This window comes from Pteropus alecto, unplaced genomic scaffold (genome assembly GCF_000325575.1).
Source record: "Pteropus alecto unplaced genomic scaffold, ASM32557v1 scaffold79, whole genome shotgun sequence".
Taxonomy (NCBI): domain Eukaryota; kingdom Metazoa; phylum Chordata; class Mammalia; order Chiroptera; family Pteropodidae; genus Pteropus; species Pteropus alecto.
The window spans coordinates 20,085,297-20,110,599 of record NW_006494612.1 but is presented as its reverse complement, the minus strand read 5'-3'; the positions used below and the strand labels follow the sequence as shown (position 1 = coordinate 20,110,599).

At 36.9% G+C, this 25,303-nt stretch overlaps 1 protein-coding gene and 1 pseudogene across 1 annotated transcript in view; both read right to left on the bottom strand.

The window, feature by feature from the left end:
* The window catches only part of TMEM200A (transmembrane protein 200A), a 72,258-nt gene extending 71,634 nt beyond the window's left edge, over window positions 1-624 (bottom strand). Inside the window, exon 1 of the mRNA XM_015600036.2 lies at window positions 464-624. The gene's annotated coding sequence lies outside the window, so the exon portion shown is untranslated. The remainder of the gene's footprint in view (window positions 1-463) is intronic.
* A 24,199-nt stretch (window positions 625-24,823) lies between these two features.
* LOC112474394 lies at window positions 24,824-24,942 on the bottom strand (annotated as a pseudogene).
* Window positions 24,943-25,303: the final 361 nt, after the last annotated feature.

Genomic DNA, 25,303 nt, shown 5'->3' with positions numbered 1-25,303 from the left:
CCTGCCCTCGGAGGTCACCGGACGCGGCGCGCCAGGCCAGGGACAGGGACTCGCAGCTCGGTGGTCGCCAACGCCGCCAAGAAAAACAAAAGGGATCGGGGTATTGGAAAGGGAAAAGTTTTCTGCTCCGCTCCAGTTAGAGCCCAACGAAATCTCACGCCCTAAGCGCCGAAGAGGCTGGCTGGGGTGCGGGGTGCGGAGGCTGGGCGGGCTTCCAGGAGCGTCACCGCACGACCGCCACCCCGGCGTGAGCTAATCTCGCTGCTGCCCACGACCCGCGGGAACTCCCTTGGCCCGGCCGCCCCCACGCTCGCGGCCCGCCTCCTCCTCCTCGAGGATGCAGACAAGATCTGCTCCTCCCCCTCCAGGAACCCCGATCCCCGCGACCCCCGCGCCGGCCGCAAAGTTGAACTTCTAGAGCCAGGATCACCGCCTACAAAACCTATCTTTAAGAACAAAATACCCGCTTTCAGGAGCTCTTCTACTCGCAGGAAGGCCAGAGGGTGGAAACAAACACACCCACCGCAGGGCGCGCCCTTTCTGCGGTGGAACCCCGCATTCCAGACCTGGGGATAAAGCCCCGCCAGTCCCCCGGAGCAGTAGGGAAGGCCCCGCCGATTCCGGTTTTCCTGGAGCAAGAGTCTGAGCTCCACGCCCCTCGGACTCTTTCTTATCAGACGCCGCCAGGATGGGTCGGGGTCCCCCTGGCGGGCTGCGCGAGCGCTGCGTTAGCGGAGCCAAGCTGTCCCCGAGCCAACACTGCGAACGCCTGCCCTAGCTACACCGCTCTGCAGCGCCAGACGGATAATCCACCGGTCTAGCCCGGAAAGGGGCACCAGGAGAGCGGCATGGGGGCGAGAGTCATGGGCAGGAGCGACGAGAATGAACTGAATCGCTGAAGGCTTTGATGAGCAGTGCTGAGGTTCAACTCCAAACGTCCGAGCTAACGAGGGATATAGGTTACTCCCCTTTGATCCTAAACAGTGAATGGGGACTGTGTCTTATTCATAGAGTAAATCAATATGATAGTTACCTGCAAGTGGACAGAGACAAAAGTGGTGGTTGTATATATGCTGGTCAATTCAGCAAATAAAGTTTCATGTGAAACTGGAATGCTGGCCATTCCAACCACAGCACTGACATGTGTAGAGAACGTTAGCTCCTAGCGCTCGGGGTGGGGTGTACCTGTCTGTATGTCTCCTGAATGTATTTTAAGTGATCAACTAGAAGGCAAGTACGGCATTCTGGTGCACTGTATTTGTATATTTCAATGAGTGATCTACTGATCTCATTTTCAAGAGTTGGTTTCTAGAGGTAGAAAATGTATCAGAAGAGAGAGAAAGGGAGGAAGAGAGAGAATTGCATGCAGAACTTTCCACATTAAACAGAATCTTGGAAATCAGATAAGAGACTGGGAAATAGTTTGCTTGTGGTGCAATCTTCGTTTCTTGACTAGAAAAATATATAGATTTGTCACTTACAGTAAAAATTTCACAATCAAAACGTTAAAAAAAAATAAAAACTAAAGGTATTGGGAGGAAGGTGGAGAAATGAGTCGCCCCTATAAACCATCCATTGTTTTATTTTTACCCCACCTGCATCCAGTACTTTTTAGCCCACAGCCAGCTGCTCATTTCTCTTAGGTTTTTTTATACATTTGTCTAGGCACCCCATCAAAGGAGTGTGATTCCACCGGGCCTTCTTTCTGGTTGTAACTTCTACATTTTATAATGTAAGATCACTATTTCCTGGTTAAGATGGCTAACTTCCCAGGAAATGAGGAACAGACTCATAGTGTCTGTCCTTAGAGATCATTAAACATGACATCCCATCGAAGACAAGCAGTGAAATATTCAAAATGGTCACCTAACCGTTTTAGGCATTGAATGACTGAGACTTCCTCAAAAAGGGACTGATGATATAAGAAATAAGCACATTCTTATGGCCACCAATATTGGTAATTTCTCATTTCTGAATTTAGAGTTCAGTGATTTAACCAAAAAAGCAGAAAGATGAGCTACATAAGACCACTAAAAGTGTATTATTTACATTTCTTTTAAAAATAATTACTGTTACTTTCAGAAAAGACTAGGTAACATGTCCTATAAATAAAGGATTATGTGCAATTCAGTAACCTAAGCAACTTCCAAGATATTAGCTATTAAATTCTCCTCTGGCACTGAGTGCTCAAGGTAAGCTCAGGTAAATAATCCAATCTCTGCTAATGGCCAGTACCTTTCCATTTGTAAAAAGGTCCAGTGAGTATACCATGGCAATAAAATTTTGAATTTAGCTCCATATCTGCTTTTGAAGTAGTAAATGGGACCTCTCACCATCAAACTGCACTGCACTTCACACATGTTTTGCTGTGTCTTTCTGAGATGTGTAAATTTACACTAGAACAAGCCCATCTTGTAAGAGTACATCAAGGAAAGAGCACTCCTCCCTGTAATTCAAGTTCAACTACCTACTAACAGAGGAATTTTGAAACTTGTTTCTCCCATCCCTTAAGTAGGAACAAAGGATCTATTTCAAAGTGTTTTTATACAAATTGAATGAAATGATACATATAACTCTTTATCTGACATAGATCCTCAACACATAGTTAAACACACACACACGCACACACACACAACCAAACTTGTTTTAATCCTATTAATATAATAAAAAAGAAAACTTTTCCTCTGGAATTGAGAATTAACTTGAGAAAAATGTTGAAATATAAAGATTAACATTTTCAGTCTTGGTATGCTATAAATGTAAGCCCAATGGATGGCAACACATTTTTAATGACTTAATTTTAAAAACATACATTGGAATGAAATAGTAAGTATTCTTAAGTAGATCATGTGACAAAGCTAAGAGAAGGCCTATTAGAAAGTTTATGTGAAATTATACCCATTTTCTTTTGCCATAAATGTAGCCCATAGTATTTCCAAACCTGAGAAGAGGATCCTCAATCAGAAAATAAAAATATCTTCAGTAGAAAATAAATGGAATTGTTTGCCAGATTCGTATCTGAATTACTTTGCTCCAGCTGTGAAACAGACTGATAGTCTTAAAGTCCCTGAGATATCTCTGCTGGCAGCCATAGTTGCTGTTTCAAAGTAGGGGGTAAATAAAAACAATGTCAATCAAAGAAAATGCTATGTTCAATTTTATCTTTAAAATATGGAATTTGGTGGGAAGAATACAGGAAGGGAAAAAGTAGCAGAAATACATTTAAAAATGAATTTTAAAGTCATTTTTATTTCACTCTTATTTTGACTAGCACTTTGACAAATGTTTTTTTACATTTTTTCTCTATCATAATGCACAATTGATTAATAGTTTTGTAGATTTAGCAGCAAAAAGATGTTGCTAATTTCTGTTCATCAAATGTACAAGTTAGAGGGCTACTTCTCTGAAATATAATATTGAGATTGATAACATTAAATATTTTATGAATTCTGTATTAACTTTATTATTTGTTAATAAACCTGATTAAATTTTTTCACCTGTGGAGCACTGACAGCATATCTTTTAACAATGCGAAAGTGGTACCCTCTGCCCTCTCTAAAACCTCAGTTCTCTTGTCTGGACAGATTTGTACCTAAATGAAGGAAAGGATCACCACATAGCTGCTAGAAATCCAAGAATGAATTTCAAAAATTTTTGTGCATTTTGTTATCAGAATCTACCCACAGCAGATATTAACAGATTTGGATGAAACAGCAAAGATGGTAGTCTAGCACACCTGTTCTACTGTCCATGGTACTGAATTAGTCATTGGTAATAAGCACTTTACTAGAAGTGTGGTCGCAGAATTGTCAATGTTGCCATCACTGGAGAGTTGTTAGAATAGCAGGATATCAGGCCCCAATCAAACATACTGTATTACAGTGCAATGAACATCCTCAAATGATTCACCTGCCTATTAAAATTTGAGGAATGCTGCACTGAGACACAGTTCATGTAACCTGGTGACCTTCCTGACGCTCTGCTTATATCACCTCTCATATCAGTCTCCTCCAGAGGCATAGTCCCACTGCTGCCTTTGGAGCTACATTTAATTTGTTGATGGCAGCGTGGTGTTACATAGAGAGCATATCCTTTGAATCAAACAACTAGGCTAAAATCTCAACTTGTACTGACCATTCTAAGCTTTATTGTCCTCCATAAAATGTCAATATTATTACATGTTCTTATAATGGTTTTTGAGGATTCAATGATAATATAATAGTATTTGTAAAGCACTTAGCCTGATGTGTAGCAGATGTTCAATAAATCAACCACTGCATGAGTGCTGCATCCTCTACCAAAAAGGGGCGTCCTCTCAGTATAGCACTGTCAGACATGGTAAAGCAATTAATCTCCAATTTCCACTCTACTACTGCATTAAATTAGTTAATAAAATAAAAACTTAAAATCCACCAAATCTTTCAGTTTGTATTCCTCCACCCCCATAATTATAATCTGGAGTAAAGAAAGATAAGGTCTTTCTCAATGATTATATTAGATATGTTTTTATTAAATTAGGATAAGATGATTTGGTATTTTGAATTGGAAAATGTTTATAAATATCTGGATAACTTAATTCTACTACAAATGTGTACACATATACAGCTGACTTTGTAAATAGTAATTATTTACACATGTATAGACCCTAATTAAACTACATTGTTGGTAAAATATAATGCAGTTTCAATTGTGCTATTTAGGAGGGCTGGGAATTCCCTTTCAGACACTTATTTTAGAACATGAGAAAATGTGGACATTCATTTTTCAAAAGAAATGTCAAATCTGATCATCTGTTCTGTTACAATAGTCATTTAATGAGTTTTGACTCTAGGCTCATTGCTCGTTACACCACTGGAAACATCTGTTTCTTTAAATAATGAGCTATAATGAACTTGAGCAGGTCAAATTTTCTTTTAGGCACAACATTTAGTTTTTAAATTTCCTGGGAAATAATTGTTAAAATATCTTAGATACCATTTCTTTTAGCGCCCTCATTTTTTAGTTTATAAACACAAATTAAGTACTTGTCTCAGGATCTTATAACCAGAGAGTGGTAGAGCCATGACTAGAATCCAGGTCTTCCTATTTCTAATTTAGCACTTCTTCAATACTCATAAAACATAACTCATATTAGCTGCTTTGAAGCCCCCAGGTGATTGTGTGAAAGATTTTAGCATATCTCTGGACATATATTAGACTTCCACATCTAAGGACACTTGGGATCTAAGTTATGTATGAAGATCTGGCATCACTCTGTATAAATTCTCTTTTGGAGGGAAAGATGTAATGGTTGTAACATGCTGGAACTCTATGAAAAAGAAGAAGTTTATGTATATGTGGTATAGTGAATATGAAACCTGGAATATTTCTCTGGGCTGGAACCACTTTCTAAAAGAGACTGAACCAGGTCATCCAATCAGCTTCTAAATCACTAATGCTTGAGACCAGTTACCACACATGTCAAAGAAGAAGTTATTACATAAGGTCTGACATTAGAACCTGAAGAGTTGTACACACCGTCCAAGTTTAGAAACAGAGGTTATACCAGTGTGGGTTGCATCCCCTTTGGAGACATGTGCACACTGCAGGATTCCAAAATATTCAGCTTGTTATAAAAACCCTTTGTGTTTTTGAGCTTTCTAGACCTATCTATAACCTCTCAGGCCCCAACAGAACTGCCTTACTTGATGTTCTAACATTCAACTTGGCAAGAGGGCACAACCCATGACCCAGGACAGATACTGAGAATTTTCTAATAACTAAGGGTCTGTTCCTTGTCTTTTTCTTGAGCTTCCTGTCTTCATATGTGAAGTCAAGCAGCCCGACTTCTTTTTTATCACTTGGGAACAGCTGACAAATTCTCCCTTCTGTGAGGAGGGACTTAGAAGCTCAGTTTTTGTGTGTATCCGTTCAATTAATATGTGCCAAGGGCCTGCCCTGTGCCAGGTACACAGGACTCAAGAGTATTCCGAATGCCGCTGACTCTGAGGGGGTTTCTGGAGACCTGAATGCTCTCCCTGTCCTCACTTCCCCCATACCAGTCTCATTCGGAATTTTGCCGAAGGCTTGCGATGGCTCAGACAATTATTCTTCACTAGCGCAAACACAGATCTATCCAGACTTAACACAGTTCTTCCTGTTTGATCCAAAGCACGTCTTTAGGATGAGGAGTGCCCTCCCCAAGCAGGAGAAGCCGAGTTCTTTCCACAGCTGTCTGAGAGCAAAGCGGCTGCTCATTTCTGTGTGACTGAAGAGAAGAGATAGTGGCTTTCTGAAATTTGTCTTTTTCTTCCGTAGGCTCCTTTTTCTAACCTCTCTCTCTCTTTTCTCTCTTTCTTTTCTTTCTTTCTTTCTTTCATTCCCTCCCTCCTCCCCTCCCTCCTTCCTCCTTCCTTCCTCCTTCCCTATTTCCTTCCTTCCTTCTTTCTTTGTCTGTTTTTCTTTCCCTTCCTTCCTTCCTTCCTTCCTTCCTTCCTTCCTTCCTTCCTTCCTTTTTTCCTTCCTTGCTTTCTTTATTTCCTTCCCTTCTTTTCTTTCTTTCTTCCTTCCTGTTTTCCTCCTTTTCTCCTTTTAGAGTATGTGTGTGTGTGTGTGTGTGTGTGTGTGTGTGTGTATATATATATATGGTAGGGGGGAGAGTGGTGTTCTGTAGGAAGGCATTGACCATTAGGGCCAGGGAAAGTCAAAAGTGAGCATCTCTGAAAAAATGTTTAAGCATAATATTAGAGAATAAAATTGGATTACCAGTTAGATTCCAGAATTTTGTCAGTGTGCAAACATAGAAATAGACATATACATGTAAGAAAATCACTGAGAGGAAAAGTCACAAAATCAGTAATTGTTCTTACTGATAAGGTCGGTTAGTGTGAATTTTCTTCTTTACATATTGCCAAATTTTCTACAATAAACATTTGTTACTCTATATAAGAAAAATAAAAAATGAAAATCAAACCCCAGAAATATTTTCCTCCCTGAGAGTTGCTTGGTGCCTCGAAAATTCCAGTAGACCCCTCCCTCAGGGGACCTAACTTGGTAGAAGAAGTGTCCATATCTCTTTGTCAGTCTCTTCTTTTCAGACCTGAACTTTCTCTTCTGCCATTTCCTTCAGTACTGCCAGCCTCTAACCTGCTCAGCTCTTAACTGTGCCACTGTCCTTTGCCCTAGGGACAGAGTGCTCCGTATAGTGACTCAGCATTCATCCACTGACCCTGGAGAGAGAAACATGTGGGTAATGTTTGAATCAGAACAATACCAGAGAACTGGAGCTATAGAATACATTTAGTTTTGCTACAATACTACAGACACATGCCTCTTATTATTTAGTCATTTTTTTACCTGCACATAGGTATGTTATTTTTGTGATGGCCAGAAGTTTCTGACAAAGTCCTTTATGACTAGAAAGCATCCTTTTCATTCTCCTGGTTATGAAAATATGTAGTTCATTTAAGATTCTAAGCTGTGGAGATTTGGGGGCAGCAGGGAAAAAGTCTGAGCTTTCAGTGAAATTAAATCTTTTCTAAGTTAAAAGGGTATTTGAAAAAGATTCTGAGAGCTATTGATAATGCATCCCTTAAATTGCCTTTTATACCCGAGTTAACATAAAATTACACAAAAAAGTACACAAAAATCAATAAAAATAATACTAGAAGTAATAAAATTTCATTGTCACTTCTAGAAATTTAAATCTTCTTACATAAGTTATCTAAAATTACTTAACTTGACTTCATTCTAGACAAGTTAAGTTTTTTTCCATGTAGTTTTAAATCAAGGCCCCTCAATGTGGTCTGAATTTTCTAGGTTCACCAGCTTTGTTGCTTACTTAAGCATGTAATATTTTCTTCTTTTATACAAAAAAACCCGATAATTTTATAAACTTTTAATGACATTTGTTACTGCTAACTTTTCAGGAAAGCTATTTAGCTTCCTTCTGTAGGCCAAGAACAGTTACAATCAATTAAAATAATGAGTTACATATGAAACTTACTATATAATTAAGTATTGGGTTAAATAATTAATTAGGTTAAATCTTTTTTGTTTCTTTTAACAATAGTCTCCCATTTTAAGCTATCATTAAAGAAAAAGATGTGTACATTTGTAGTATTACGGAATTCTGTCCAGATGAAATGGGGTTTTGTATTTTTAAAGGGAAAAAAATCATTAAAAAAAAAAAACAGGCTATGGTTTGCAGAGTCTCTAAAGTGAGTTTTAAAGCAATTAACTTTACCTAATTCTAAATATGATTATAAGATATTAAAATTAATAGCTCAATTCTTAACTTAAATTAATTGAAAATGATGCTTAATGCACAGGTTGCTTAGCAATTATATTTTTATGTTTTCGTATTAATTTTCCAAAGCTGCTGCTTAGCTCACACATCATAGCCAAAAAACACTCATTATGATTCCAAACAATTTTTTTCTGAGTTTTATAAGCAACTCCTGTGAAAAAAAATAAGACTTTTTAATAAAATTTTCATGAGTATAAACTTTTTCTCACATGTGAGGTGGCTAGAAATCAGTCCTGTGCAAAGTTCATCACAGGATTGTCTAGCAAGGTGCAAATTCCACATCTTGCATGGAGGGATGGAGATTTGGAAAAGAGTGCATTATATATCCAGATTCTGACATCAGTACAAGGAATTGCTACCTCCCTCTCAATTACCTTTCCCTCCTGGATAGAGACCCAAAGAACCATCAAAGAGCTTTCTGTCAGGCACTTGGGAACAACAAACAATGTGAAGAACAGTGGCAGATACTCCTCCACTATAAATGTGAATAGCTGAATTTTTAGGTGCTACACTAACTTTACAATGACCAAAATTTTAGATAATAAGTTTTCCAGCTTAGCAGTCAATACATTTGTATTTTAGAGCACTTGGAAAACACTATCTACTGTAGCAAGATTGATCATTAGATTTTCTTGTAAGAAATGACTATATTATCATAGGTGCTCCCAAAGACTATTACTTCGCAGCATATAAAAAAAAATGTGATGAATTTTTCTTGAATATTTCTGAATAGAAATCACTACGAGATGCTCACTTTACTTATGGAAAATCCACAAATATGAAATCAGTTATCAAAAACATTACTTGCCCAGTATATCCTCTACAACAGTAATTAGTGTACCTCCTTCCTGTTTTGGAATGGAAATTTCCCAGAGATAGTCCCATGCACTAGGGGAGCCCTTGAAGGTAGCATTATCCAGTGATTAAACACAGAGAAATCAGGATTCAAATTCTAGCTCTAGAATTTGAGCTAGGGTCACTGTGTGACCCTAGCATTCTGAACCTCATTTTCCTCATCTGCAAAGCAGGGGTTTTGGAAGTTATCTCATAGGTGTTCTCTAATATTTAAAGAGATAATTTATATAAACTGCTTAACACATTATGTTGACATTAGCTTTCATTTTAGTAGTGAAGCACAGAAATCTACTGACACAGGGTATGTGTTTGATAATGTTGGTTTATAAAACCCCAGGTTTGATAATGTTGGTTGAGTGAATAAATGAATTAATGAATGTGTGTCTGATTTGCTTCAGTCTGTAACATGCAGTAAGAATGAGTACACTGTTCTTGACTTAGCAGGATATGGGTTGTCCTCTGTCAGAAAGATTCACTAATGGAGTTGTCTCCGTGGTGATTGGCTTGGGCTAAGCTGTCACATTCTTTGATATGTTGGTCCTGGTGACAAGTCTTGCACATCGGAGACTTGCGTGGTCAGAATTGGGGCTGGGCTTTTCAGTCTTGGCACATTGTTTTCCCTTTGTGGAATGAACCTACGCATGAAGAGAGAGAACTCACAACCTTGGCCTCGTTTTCATTCACCCTGGAGCATGACAAATGCTGCTAATTGACTGCCTGCTGACCACTTGGCTCATATTTGGGAACAAGAAAGCCAACTTGAGAAAAATAGCAGCTGGGGGCCTGAACATTTACTACTATCAGGCCTTGGCCCATCTACTATAGCTCAGAGACAAAGGCGATTAATGTTGACAAGTGCTTTTGCAAATATTATAAATCTTTTATAAGAAAAGGGTGGGTTGATAAATGGCATGTTGTCCTTTTCGCACTGAGCATGCATCCCACCTGTCTGCTGGTAACAGATTTGTCTGCTGTTAATATGGCCTGGTTGTTCATATTTTACTGCCTTTCTCAGATGACCACACTGATGGTACAATACGAAAAAAATGGAGAGTAGGGAAACCTGGGTATTCATTCTGAATCTGCTACACATTGCATATATGGCTTTGAGCAAGGGAGGAAAAACTAGCATTGTCGAATGTCTTCTATGTACCAGTCTCTGGGTAAAATATTATATCTACATGTAAGCTCTTTAACCTCCCAAATGACCTTGTAAGTTAGAATGATCCCCATTTTACAGATGAAGAAGTTGAATCTCAGAGAGGCTGTATAACTTGCCCAAGAACATGGAACAAAATTGTAAGCTAATTTCATTTTTTTAATTGAAATATATTCAGTATATACTGTTAAATTTAGCAATGTTAAATTTAAGGTATATAGCATGTTGATTTGATACATTTATATATTGTGATATGATTGACACTGGAAGAGTTAGCACCTCTATCACTTGATATAATTATCCTTTCTTTTTTGTAATGGGAATAATTAAGATTGAGTCTCTTAGCAAGTTTAATGATTATAACAAAAGGTATTGTCAATATTCAGGATACTGTGAATTAGATTTCCAGAACTTATTTGTCTACTAGTTGCATATTTATACCCTTAAACAACATCTCTCCTATCTCCTCACCCTCTAGTCCCTGATAACCACCATTTTACTCTTTTTTTTCTTTCTTTTTTTTTTTTTATGAGTTTGGCTTGTTTTAGACTCCACACGTAAGTAATATCAGGCAGTATTTGTCTTTTTCTGTTTGACTTATTTCACTTAGCATAATGTCCTCAAAGTCCATCCGTGTTGTAGCTAATGACAGGATTTCCCTTTTTTTCTCATGGCTAAGTAAGAGTCTATTGTATATATATACTACATCTTGTTTATCCATTCATCCATTGACAGGATCCTAGGTTGTTTCTGTATCTTGGCTATTGTGCATAATGCTGCAACTTAGTTCTACTAATTGCAAAGCCTTTGCTGTTTACTACACAATATTGCCTCTGGAAATCAGTTGTCTTATCCATAAAAGGAATTGAGTGAACTAGATGAGCCATCCACATTTTCTTAGTAGAGAATCACTCCAGATCATAACCCAGTGCTATGTAGGCCACAGTCTTTCTTTTTTTCTCTCTTTTTAAAACATTTTATTTAATAACATGCCCATGCATAATGCATAATGTAGAAATATCACAGGATTACTGTATTTCCCTCCTCTCCCCTCCTCCCATTGCCAACTTCAAGCAGTGGGCAGGGCTGTGCTTCTTCGACTCGGTGGATATTTGTGGGAAGATGGAAAGCAGAAGCCACTTGAAATCAGAGAATATTCCCAGCTTTTGTAAAAGCCTAAACTCTTTGATGTTATTATAATAAGTGCTCCAGAGGGAGAGGAAAGAGAAAGCAGTACCTTTGAGGTCAATAGAGGGAGTAGAAAGATTGCAATAAAGAAGAAAGAGAATGGCATTCTGCATGCAGGAACATGAGCATGACTCCAGTACAGAGTCCCAGGGAAGTGGCAGCTCCACAGAGGGGTCTAGCTTTCCTCTTGTCCATCGAGGCTGAGTTTCAAGCATAGGTTTTCCAGCTGCCAAGTGGTAAGAAAGCAGAGAGTACATGGGCTTAAAAGAGTAGATGATTATGATGAACTAGAGATGAAACAATCTTCCCTCTGTTAGTCAGTCCCACGTACACTTCCTTGGTTCTTACACAGGCTTAATGACTAAGACTGAATCTCTCACCTGCTTCTCAGTATAGGAGCTTAGAGCAGATTTTATGTTTGATTTAAAATAATAAATAAACATGATATTTCCTGCCACCAGAGTTTAAAACTGAATCACACCTGCTCTACAATATTGAATGTGACTCAAACATCAGCCAAGTGCATGTGGAAGTTTTATTCAAACCTATCTTCATTGTGTTTATAATCTTCCATAAGGCCCCCTTTTCATGGTGTAATTTTAAAGGAATTAAATATGAGCCACCCAAACTCTATAAAAAACTCTATAAAAAATCAGCTTCCATTAGAATTGCAAATTGATCCAAGTTTATTTAACAATATAATTGCAGGTAGTCAGCCATGAAACAGCAGGAAGGGGTTAAGATGCATTGGATCACTAGTTAATACTTAGGTTACAACACCCATTTCAGAATCTTGGCTAATTCTAGAGAGAAGGCAGAGAAATAGGATCAGAGAGAAGCGTGTGAGTGGTTGAGGTCAAGTTCTAAAATATAGATCTTAAGTGAGTGGTGGGAGCGTAAGACTTTCCTTTATCATGTATACTTCAAAACTTACACATGCATAGCAAATACACTTTAAAATATTTTTAAGGCTGAAAACCTCTAGCAAGATCCAGATCATGATCCTAATACATGTCCCCAGTAGGTTTTCTTTCCTACTCTATAGAAGGCAATTTCACAGCCTCTCTTCACTCCTCAAACCTGCCACTCTCTTAACACACACACACACACACACAACTGTGGCCCTCTCAGACTTCATTGAGGGAATAGCACAATGATTATGTTCTAATCACTAAATCTATCAAGCTACTTGCATCTGACCTTTATTTCCTCCCTTTCTTATGTTACAATGGAAAAGCAGTCCCTCCGTGTGTCTGGATCTTGTCCCCTCAAGCACACCAAACATTTCCCCCATATCAACCTGTAAGGATGCTCTAATATCTCTCTCCAACTCAAACGACCACAAACAGCCTCTCATGACCTCATGTCCCCCTCAAATTCTCTTTCCCCTTCCCAGCAAAACTTCTTTCTAGTAACCTGTTCATCCTCACAGCCTACATTTTCTTATCTCCTAGTTTCTCCTTGGCCCACTGGGCTTTATATCTCCATGGAAACCATTCATGTTAACTTGCTTTACCAACCACCTCAACTGATGTCTTCTTTAATCCCCTTTCCTGACAGTCTCTCTGGCCAATTCTAAATGATGTACTGTCTGGGGAATGTTCCTGGGCCCCATTTTTACTCTGTTATCCTTCTCTAAATGATGACCTCTCATCTCATAGATATAATAATATCTGTTGCTGATGACTCCCAAATGTGTAACTTTACGTTGACCTCTCACTTTTGCTCTACACTCGTAAATACAGATGTTTCCTGAACATCTCCATTTGAATATGCATTATACTCTCAAACTTAATGCATGTAAAACATAACTCTTGCTTTCCTCTAAAACTGTTCCTTATCTAGTTTTTTTCTTCTCAGTAAGTAGCATCACCTTTTACAACCTAGTCACTCAAAACGAAAGCCTAAAAACCATACTTCATGCCTCTCTTCTTCTCCTTCCATGTCCAAATTCTCAAGTTCTTTCAATTTTACCTCCTAAAAAATACCTGAGGCCTATCAACTCTACTCCATTTCTACCACTACCATCTTAACCCAGTCATCATCATATTTCAGTGTGGCCCCTGTAGTAACCACCAACTGGTCTCTTGCTTCCACTTTACATGCCCACAAACCACCCTCCATATAAGATAGAGAGCCTTTTGAATATAGATCAAATCACATCATTTCCATCACCAGCAAGGCCCTCTGATCTGCTCCTGACCATTTCTACGACTTCCTCTCCAACCACCCTCTCCCTGTTTTGTTTCTGTTTTGCATTTGTTGAACATGCTAGGCTTTTCCTACCTGTAGGTCTTTGCTTTTACTGTTTTCTCCACCTGACATAATTGGCCCTAATCATTTCAGGGCTACTTCGCCTTGATGTCCAAGCCTTGTCTCAAATGTCACTTCCTAATAATAGACATACTTTGCCACACCATGTAAAGTTGTAAGCATATACACACACATACACATTTTATATACATACAACAATTACCACCTGTCAAAAATCTAAACTCTGTGATATCAGAAGCCTTGTTTGACTTGCTCCCCACTCTATTACCGGGGCATAGAATATGCCCAATTGGTAGCAGGAACGCAGTAAAGACTTCTTAGAAAGGAATAGTAAATATTCCAAAACTATCTGGCTACAAGACTTTGCATTTCTGCTTAAATTGTTTCTACTTATTTCATGATTTTAGCTGGTTAGAATTGTACATAGTTAAAGTTAATGAATTTTGTATAATTATTTTGTATCGTCACTATTATGAATTTTCTCATCAAGTCTAAACGTTTTTTAAAGTAAATTCTCTTAAATTTTCTAATCAACAGTCTTATTTTCTGGATGCAATGTCAACATTATCTTCTTTTTCATAATTCTTGTATGCCTTATTTGCCTTTTTTTGTATTATCGCACTAGACAGAAAATCCGAAACAATGCTGAACATTAATGATGGTCGTAAAGAGCAGTCTTGTGGTTCTGATTTTAACAGAAATAGCTGGTGATGTTTTTATTTGTAGTCTCCATGAAAACCCTGTTTTTTTCTGTTCATTGATTTAATATGTTAATCTTGATTGAGTTACAAATTTTTTTCATATTCAGTTATAGTTAATTTAGTTCCTATTCTCTTTTACTCTAGCATATATTCTAAGAAATATCTTATCATCTAAAATGACTTCTGAAGATAGCTAAACTAATCCATCTTGAATTAATTGTTTAAGTATCAGTGTCAGTAAATAATTTTATTTTCAGAGTCTTAACAGAGAAAAAGAGTGCAGAGGGTAATTCTGGTACCCAGTAATCTGGAGGCTATATAAGTGGTAGGGGTTATGATGTTGGATTGTGCTATCTTAGAGTAGCTTCTTTTCCCAATTCTTGAAAGCCTGATCAAGTCTTACAGACAACACTCATCCAGTTCATCAAGAGGAAATCCTAAGATATCTTAAATCTACCCGTTCAACCAATGAAGTTTTGTACCCCTAAATTTCCTTCCTTTATCTTTTCACTTATCACTACCAATTTTGGGCTTTTAGTTCTTCTGGCTCAGGATTATCTATTACATAATTTTCCCTCTTAACTGCACTTGCTCAATAAAATATTTACCTGTCCCTCCAACTCAGTGGTCATGGATGCTGTGTTAGTCCACTTGGGCTGCTAAACAAAATACCACAGGCCAGGAAGCTTGTAAACAAAAGGAATTTATTGCTCATGGTTCTGGGGGCTGGAAGTCCAAGATCATGACACGGGCGTGGCTGAGTGAGGATTGTCTCTCTGGTTCTTTGCTAGCATCTTTTCACTTCCTCACATGGTAGAAGGGACAAAGTCTCTTTTATTAACAGACCTAATTACATTCATGAAGGCTCTGTCTTTATGATTTAAGCACCTCCCAAAGGTTCCACCTCCTAATACCATCACATAGGTCATTAGAATTTCAACATATGAATTTTGGGGGGACACAAACATTTAGACCTCATCAGATGCAGTTGAGTACTTTATCCAAATAATAGAATTTCCCCCTTTTCCTTCTTCTAAGCTCTAAACCATTCTCAAAAACATAGATACATGACTGAATCTCACTGTTTTATATTGATTGAGGTCCTGATATTGGTGATTTTTAATTATTTATGTATATTAAAACTTTGGGAGCAACATAAACTCATAAATTAAGTGAAAAGTTTTTAACACAAAATGTAGTCATTTTAACTGCATCCTAGGTCTCCCATTCCAATACCCAACATGTCCTTGCATTCTTATATTCTGCTCCCATATCCTAAAAGTCTCCTTCTTGTATCTACCTTATGCTTAGGTACTATCTTTCCAGCCTCTGAGCTCTTGTAACTTTCAGATAACTGTCCTTACTTCATCATACACAAGATAAATTATCCTCCAACCATTCATCATTCCCACACTTATCAGAATTACAGGACTGGTTAGCTTCCATATACTACCTTTGGAGAGGATAGTAGAATGAAGCAGTCCGGTGATTCTAATTAGTGTTCTTTATCTGAAAGTGGATGGTAAAGATGTCAGACAGATGCCACTGGTCCCCAAAATTAATGTAGTTCAGTAATAGAGGCAAGTATATCAGCAGAGCTAAACTGTACCAGATATTTTTTTTGAAGATTTGTTGATGGGGCTAATCTCCATATTTAACTACTGCAAACAAAGCAGAGATAATGATGGCAGCAATCATACTGAAGATAATTAGTAAAAACATGATCTACCTAACTGAAAAAAAAAGCAGGAGTGGACTAAGTAACCAACACATGTAATGTAAATGTTATAGATGCTCTCTTGCTTTGCGCCCACCTCAAACCAACCCTTATATTTTGATTTCCCTCTGACACTCTCAATTTCGTCTCAGCAAATCTGCTAGCTTTTCTTTATACTCTTAAACTTTGTACATATTTTCTCTCTACTTAGATTCCTCTACATTATATCTACGTATTTGGGATCCCAAGTGATTTTACATATTTTATCTTGATTATTCCTTAAAGCGGACAGTAGATACATTCTTTCAATAGAGAATTTGAGGAAACTGGACCAATATTTGGATGACTAGAATGAATGGCATATATTTTCAAGGTTCAGAGATTGTAATTGGCTAAACAGATTTGGCCTCGAGGCATTCTGTGATCCTAGCAGCAGCATGGCGGGCTGAGGGAAGCGATTTGGAGGTATGCAGCATAGAAGCTAAGAGAACCAAACTCACTTTGGGGTTGATCCTGGGTGTAGTTGCCCAGAAGTAAAACTTCAAAGTCTAAGATGACCTGGCAAACTCAAGTTCTCTTCCGAGTTAATGTGAACGTGTGGAGGATCTACTCTTCAGGATGGAGTATGGGATCAATATTTCCTGAGCATCAATGACACTTAGATGATAGCACCTTAATTCTAAGAGAAGTGGGAAAAGGGGTAGTTTGCGGTTGAAATAGAACCCAGCCAGTGCCTTTAGATAGAAGACAGAGTTCAGCCCACTAGAAAGGGAACATTGGCAGGGTCTGGGCAGTTGTGTAGCTGCAACCAGCAGTCAAACCCCAGGGCACATAGCTCCAGGCTCAGCAGGTCCTGTAATTTGAATCAGAATTAGGGCACGAGCCCCAAAACATCATAGGGCCTACCAGTGGCAATCGCGCAAAAGGTAGCAAGTTAATCAGACTATGGGTTTGCTTCCAGGACTCGCACCAGATCTGCAACATAGAGCAGCAGGTAACTTTGAGTTTCTGTGGAAAACTCAAAAAGTGGGTGGAAGTTAGGCAGGAACAGACAGGGGTTGAATAAACCCTATGTGGAGAGTTACAGTCTCCTGGGCTGGTCCATTTTTAAACTCATTTCTAGGATTAGGCAATGATGGTAGTAAAATTAATGTTAACTGTTGATTTGAAAATATTTACCTTTTGATTAACTTTTTAATCACTTCTTATTTTCTTAATTTGTCTCTCCACATATGTGTTTCCTCAGTCATAATATGGGCATTGTAATTACTTTTACCTTATAAATTATTTTCAAATATCGAAATGATGAAATGTTAAAAGTACTTAATATTTAGTATAGTACATGATTATAAGCCTCAATATTTGTGATTATCACAAATATTGATGTTAATATCCATTCCATACAGAATATAAATACCAGGAGTAGATTTAATAATTCTACACTAAGCTTTATGCCAAGGTGACTGTTTACCCAGTTTTTATTTGAAATTGTTTGATGCACAAATCTAAAGGCTATTTTTATTATCTTCATTTTCTGGAAAGAATCGTCTGGTTTACTGTCTATTAAATTATAATTCACTAGTTACTAAATATGGAATTTCATGGTTTTTAGTCCTAAACTCTGAGAGTTAAAATTTCCAGTTTCCTAGAGAAAATTAATGTCTTTTTTAAAGTGAAAAAATTGAAATTTAATGATAAATTCAATTACCAAGTCTAATTCTAGAGTTTGGAAGATGGTAATATCTGTTTACTGGCAGCTTTCTTTCTTTTTTCTTTTTTTAAACAATAAAAATTTATTTCTCACAGTTTTGAATACTGTGAAATCCAGCAAGCTAGGTTTCATTTTGAAGCCTCCTCTCTAGGCTTGTAAGCGGCCACCATTTTGCAGTGTGCTCTTGTGCACGCTTCTTAATTTGCCCTCTGAGAGAGCTAGTGAGCTCTTTGGTATCTCTACTTAAAAGGGGCGTAATCTCATCATGAAGTTCCCACCCTCACGACCTTATCCAACCCCCAATTACCTCATTAAGGCCCCATCTTAAAATACCATTACATTGGGGGCAGGGCTTCAACATATGAATTTGGGGAGGATACAAACATTCAGTCCATAACAGGTATCTATTCTAAACCCACGAGTTGCCCCTTGAGCCAGGCCCAGGGAGCTCACAAACACTTCAGTCATCAGAGAAACTAAATAAAGGAGTATGAATGGCAGCTCAAGCCAACCAGTCTCCTCTTCACTTTCGTCATCATCATCTTAAGTGCTTGTACCTGGCGCAGAGAAGGCAATCAATATCCTTAAAAATATCACCAAGTATTCTTTACTCTTTCAGGGCATTATTTACTCTGTGCTTCATGATAAAGCTCCAAATGCTGGAGGTATTATCTTAATTGTATATTGTATTAAAAATATACTGTATATATTATATTAAATATATTGTATTAAATATATATTGTATTAAAATGTAACTATGTATTTAAATAATGGGAATGTATCACTACGAGAATTTTAATATCAGAATATTGTAACATGGCACTTAAGGAATCAGATATATGCCATATTCCCTACTGGCTCATGTGAGTTTCAAGCTGACAGGTCCCAGGCTCCTATAGTTAGTCCTATCCTCTTCATCTGGCAACTTTCTTTAGAATCAACTTCTTTATCTTCTGATTAAAAAAAATAATGTTCTAATTTTTACTAATTTGTTTGATGGAAATTGCTATTTTACAAGTCAATGCTTATTTTTCATAGTGAAATCCATTGACTTATATCTGTCCATCTATACAAGCTTCATGGTCCAGGAGTTGCAAATCCAATCAAGGACATGAGGATTTGGTCCAGGAAAGGCAAGTAAAGCTTTTCACAATTTATAAGGTGCACACTCTGAAGAAATATATCATGCCAAAACAAATGTTTTCCTGTGAAAAGAGACGGTATCAGATCAATGATCCCCAAATTATTTGTTTAATAAATATATATATCTGATTTTGAAAATCCCAAATTAAATTTTAATTTAAAATATAACTGTCTCACATTTAATATAGTTGCTGCAGTGTCTCCTCTTTATCCATCAGGGCGGCTGCATGTAGTTGAGTATTTGTACAGTTCACAACTCAAGTGGTAGACTGGATGTTCACCTTAGAATCTGTGATACTAGTACCTACCCCCTGAGTTGTTCAGTGCACAATATGTATAACTGTACTCTGGCTCTAGACATGTTAGACACATTTACAATTAGTGACAATATTAAATTTGTTTGTTTAGTCCACAAAAAGAAAAATACAAGTATCCACATTTCAAATGAACAAATATTTATGAACTGCCTCTTATGGACCATTGAAGTTATTATAAAGCCTAAGAAAGAATTCCTACCCAAAAGTAATATATAAGGAAAATCAGACTGATAAACAGCAAAATAGAATATGACGTACATATTCAGTTAGGAAAATGCACAAGGTACAATGTGACAAAAGAAAGGGAGCATTTAATACAACTTAGAACTTCAGAAAAGAATTACTAAAAAATGTATCACATGGACTGAGCAATGAGGATGAGCGGGAGTTTGCAAATAAAGAAAAACGACTAGGCATTTCTAGAAAAACATCATGTATAAAGTCATAGAAGCAAGAAATAAATACATATGCCAGGAGATATAACCAGCTCAATACTGTTTATGCATAAAATGTAAGATCAGGAATAAGGAATGATGAGTCTAGATTTAAGGTAGTTATGGTGAGTTATGAATAGAGTCAGTGAGTACAAATTAGAAACTATTACAATGGTCCAGGTGAGATTATGGTGAATGCCAAAACTAAGGTCGAGATGGCAGGAGTGGAGAGGAGGGGATAGATTAGATAAATATTCATAAATCATATATTTCTTAAATATTTATTGAGCATCAGGGACTGTGAGGCCTCTGAGTTTGTAGACAAAGCCCTCCCCCCATGGCAGCTGCCATGGGGAGACACACAGGAGACAAACTCCATAATTAGGTATCTGATAAATATAAATGAGCAAGGGAAAGCAGTGTAGACTGACTTCTGGATTTCTTACGGGAAACTGGATAGATGTAATCCATTTCCTGAGATCAGTAAAGCTGAGAAAGGAGAAGGACAATGACGAGTTTAGTGATGGACACATTGAATTTGAGGCTTTTAAATCATGACATTTAAAAAATAATCTCAGTACTGAACTGTGCCAAAAGTGCAAAAAAATACATAAACCCTAAATGTATAACAATGAGATGTCTGCTAAACTAAAATCTGCTAGATACAGCTCTTATTTGTGAATAGATAGAATTCTCCAGGGCTGAATTGCACCTGCAGTATTTCATTTAAGGTTATACTGATATTGGCGGCAATAAAAAGATACTTTACTTAAAAATGGCAAAATTATCATTTAAAATTAAAAAAAAAAAAAACCTGACTCCTTGGCAAGCTTGCATGGTAGCATTCCAGTGTGACACAGGAAAAAACTAACTCTTATGTGTAGGCTGCACCCAGACCAGATTAGGTGATTACATTTGGGCAATTTATGTGCATGAATTAACATTTTTCTGTTCCAAGAAATTTTCTCCAAAATGTAATTTCTGTTATTTTAGTTCCAGCTATTTTCAAGGATATTGCTCAGATCTTCTGAATTTAGGGATTTACTTGATATATTTAAAAGGTCATTTGTCTTCCTCTGAGCCTAATTTTCCTGATAAGTAGAGTTATAATCTAGTTTCTTCAAGAAAAGAGAAATTGTTTCAAAGGGGAAGAAAGCACACAGTAAATTGGTACGAATAATTCTGAAAGTGCTTCATAATTTGAAAAAGCAAAGTACAGATCTAAGAATAAAATTTTATATTTTGATGGTAAAGAATTCAATTCCAAAAATAATTATGCTTCAATATTGCATAAATTAATACAAGTATACAAAACTATAGAACGTCAAGAGTATTCTTCACATACATTTTTAACAGGAAAATCAACTACACTAAACATATTTATTACACTATAATTTTGCTTCTACCAAGTTGGGGTAACAAATATGTTTATTTAAAAAAACAAAACAAAAAGCTCTGAATTTAAAGGCATGGTTTCAAATCTGAAGAGAGTTAACCTAATTATCTCAAAGATAACTCCGAACTAAAAAATGCTATTATTCTAAATATATTTTGAGATTTGACTTATCCTTCTTAAATATTATCTTAATGTTTAAGAACATTTGATCAATCTAAAATGTAAAGAAACATTTTAAAAGATTATTTATACTTAAAGTGTTATATTTTTCAATAATGCAAGAACATGTTCATAAATATATTCCAAATGTTAAATGTCAGATTGTATTTAAGTTGTCCTTTGCACATCTCATGTGCACATCATATTTTAGCCATTCATTTATTCATATGTTGATTTAAATATTTCTTGGTATATGCTGCATATCCAGGACTTAAAAGGCACCAATACAAGAAAACCAGAACACACAGTTTGTTACCTTTTCCCTTACATTCTGGTTGGGGAGCAAATTATTAAGTGATGTTTACCATGTGCACCACTAATTTAAGCACTCCTTGTATTAACTCATATAAGCCCTGTAATAACTCTAAGAGGTTAATACTATTGTCATCCCATTCTACAGATCAAGAAAATGAAGCACAGATATGTTAAGTAACTTATCTAAGGTCACACAGCTAGTAAGTGGTGATCCCAGAAATAAGAAAAAAAGAGAGAGAGAGAAATTTTATAATGCAAAATGTTAGTGTGTTTTTGTACATAATTTCAAAGAAATGCAAATGAAGAGAGTGAAGTATGATAGTCAGATGAAGTGACTTGTCTGTGATTTTTCTCCAATAGGATCCCCAAAAGAAAAAGGGAATGTGGGTTGAATGGTAAGGAAGAAGAGAGGCCTGAGAATAGAAAAAATCTGCTTGGTACAGCTAGGGAGCCTGGCTTTTGTAAAAGTTGTGAAAGAGGAATCTATTGTCCTATTCTCTCTCCTGTCTATGTTTTAGAGATGTCTAACATTCATCTATCAGAAGACTCATTGAAGAACATAGTAGACATTCTTTGCTCTTTTGACTTTTATAAAGTGCTTCATTTTAACTACTCGTAAAGCAGTTTTATTTCATATGTCAATGGTCGTTCGCATGATAGTCATTATTTGACTTTCCAGCTATTATTCCATGAACATTTTTTATTGCAAATTTCTAAATGTCAGAAAAAAAGCTAGTAGCTTGAGATTCAACTTGTTATTCCATTTTCTGCATTTACTGGCAAATCGCAACCACACTGCCACCTAGTGGGTCTTAGCAGCAGCCTCCATGATTAACAGAAATTGTATTTCAAATACCTCCAGCCCACGATTCTTTAAAATTTATTTCTACAGAAATGTGTTTTTACATAAGTTGCTTGGAATACACAACTCATTTTAATATAGAAATGATATCATGAGTGGTTGTTAGGTTTCCAGCTCATTCACAAGGTCGTTCATCCCATAATATATTCTGAATGAACACTTTCCAGTTATGTTGATCCATCTGCAGTCAGAGTTCATGGTCTTCGTGCATCACTTCCCATGTTCCTTTCACTTTTACTGTTTTGATAGTCCATGAGAAAATGCCTGACTCCCGATCTCCCACTCCAGCCACGTAGTCTCAACTTGTATTCTCGCCTTGGGCATAAAAGGGACCTCACTGGAAGTCAGCCTCTTTCTCTGAGCCTGCTGCTGGTTCCTGATGCTGTGACTCAACCAGATGGACTCAGCCTCTGTCCTCTGTCCCTAGCTCAAGGCCAGCCAGCTATGAATCTCTTCCTCTACTGCCTTGTTATTCCTGGCCCACTCCTACTCCTCTCTCTACCCTTGCCTTGCTGATGGCTCACTAAACCCCTTGCTGATGATGTCCTATCAGAGATCCTCACCCTGCGCCATGGATCCTCTTGAAGGAAGAGGTAGTTTTCTTTCCTACATAGTCCTCTTTTCCAAATATTCTGAGTGCATGATGAATGAATACCTTGGTTGCCTCATCATAAGGAAAAAGGAACATAGTAGTTTAAGGAATTTCTCATTCTTCTGGTTTCCTATAAAAGACTCTCCCCTTGGAGTGAGATCTATATATGTCTCTTAGATCATTAGCTAAGAAGAACCTGACTTTTAGTCTGGAGTTTTGTTTAAATTATATATGAAGTGTCAAATATGCTATTAAAGAGTATTTTAATTATTGGTTACTTATACATATTACTATAATAGAGAATTTCCCATATGTCATTGCACCGGAAATACCTAGAATAGTATCTGACACATAGTAGATCTTCAAGAAATAGTTTTATGAATGTTCATTGAGCTCCTTCTGGTTCTTCTTGGGAAGATGCTCATGGGCTAGCTACCAATTCATTTAAATCTGGACAATTTTCCCATCAGCAATTCAAGATTCCAGGAATGGATTAGATTCTGACAGTGTCTTTCTTCTTCCGTTGTCATTTAGTTGCTTATGGTTGCTGGGGAAAATGACAATCCTTAGAAACTATAGGCAAATAGCTGGTGATAGCTGTGAAGTAAAACCAAATTGTGTCTCTTAGAATTTCTCATTAGTCCTTCTGCATTGAATTCTTAACATATCATAGACCAGGAGTCAGAAGGCCTGGATGTTCAGTCTGCTCTGTCACCTGCTGGCTGTGCAAACTAGGGCGATTAACTAACTTCCTGAAGCCATTTTCTCATTTATTGAATGGGGATGATAATAATACAGATTTACAATTTCTACTCTCCAATTCCAAAATCTTAAAACCTATGAAAACCAAATGCTTTTTCATAATTTATTTGGCATCAAAATCTGACCTACATGGAATAAACTAACGTGAAGTTTTTCAAAACTTTTATTTAGCCCATTAAATTAAGAGGTGCTTTCTCAGAAACACATGGGTGCATTGTTTAATGTGTGGTAAAGGCATTAACTTACCTTTCTAAAATTTTAAAACTCTGAATTCCAAAATCTAGCATCAATGTATATACCTTAATATAGTATATATTTGGCCCTAAACATTTCCTAAAAGGGACTTTGAATATTTTCATATCTGATGGTGTTGTTATGAGGTGTAATAGTATCATGAATGAAAGCTATTATCACAGTGCCTGGATGTATTAAGCCTTCAGTGAATGTAAGTTATTATTATTTTAAAAATTTAACTCCTTTTACTCTAAAATACAAGACATTTTCTCAGTCCTTCTGAATGGGAACAGTTTTCCCAGCCATGTGTTCAAGTTTTCTGTTCCCTTTCTCTTCTCTTTCTTTTTCTCACTTATACTTCTACTTCCTTCCTCTTCTTTAACATCTCATTCATTTCATCTCTGAGAATAGATGAAAGGTGTGGATCTTCTTCCCAGGAAATCGCTCCTCAGCACATATACACATACCTCCACATACTTTTTCAGGAAAGCCACAAAGTCCCAAAGAGTTCATTGGGGGATCCTCCTTTGGGGAGCTAATCTTTGTGGAAATAAATAACATCATATGTGCAAGAAAAATCCCATTCACGTGGGCAATTACTATTTTAAAATAATTTAAAATTATTATTATTTATTTATTTAGGGGAGGCAACCTTTGGTTGACCTCACAGATTGCAAGGACTTAGTCAGTTTATAACCCCTTATTTTTAATTTTTTATGCCTACAGCACCTGGTCTTCCTAGGTGGTCTCCCATCCAAGCACTAACCAGGCCCGACCCTGCTTAGTTTCCGAGATCAGACAGGATCGGGCTTGTTCAGGGTAGCAAAGTTATTTTAAAATTAATTTAAAACTATTTCATACTAAAACAAAAAAAAAAATACTATGCCCAGTTTTAAATAGATACAAATTTTAAACTGAAGAAAATTGAAATATCATCAAAATAAATAAAAGAAATATGCAGATAAGTTACTTTCCTGAATGGCTTGGGCAGGTGAATGAACCCAACAATCTCTTAGGGACATTACTAGGTCTATTCTTCTATGATTCTGTTCTTGTCAACAACTTACATTCACATAATACAGATAAATTATAAAGTGATTTTACGTATATTATCTTGATAAACCCTCACAAACCTCTTGAGAGTTAAGAATGATATTATCTTCATTTTAGAGTTGAAAAAAATGTAATTTCAGAGAA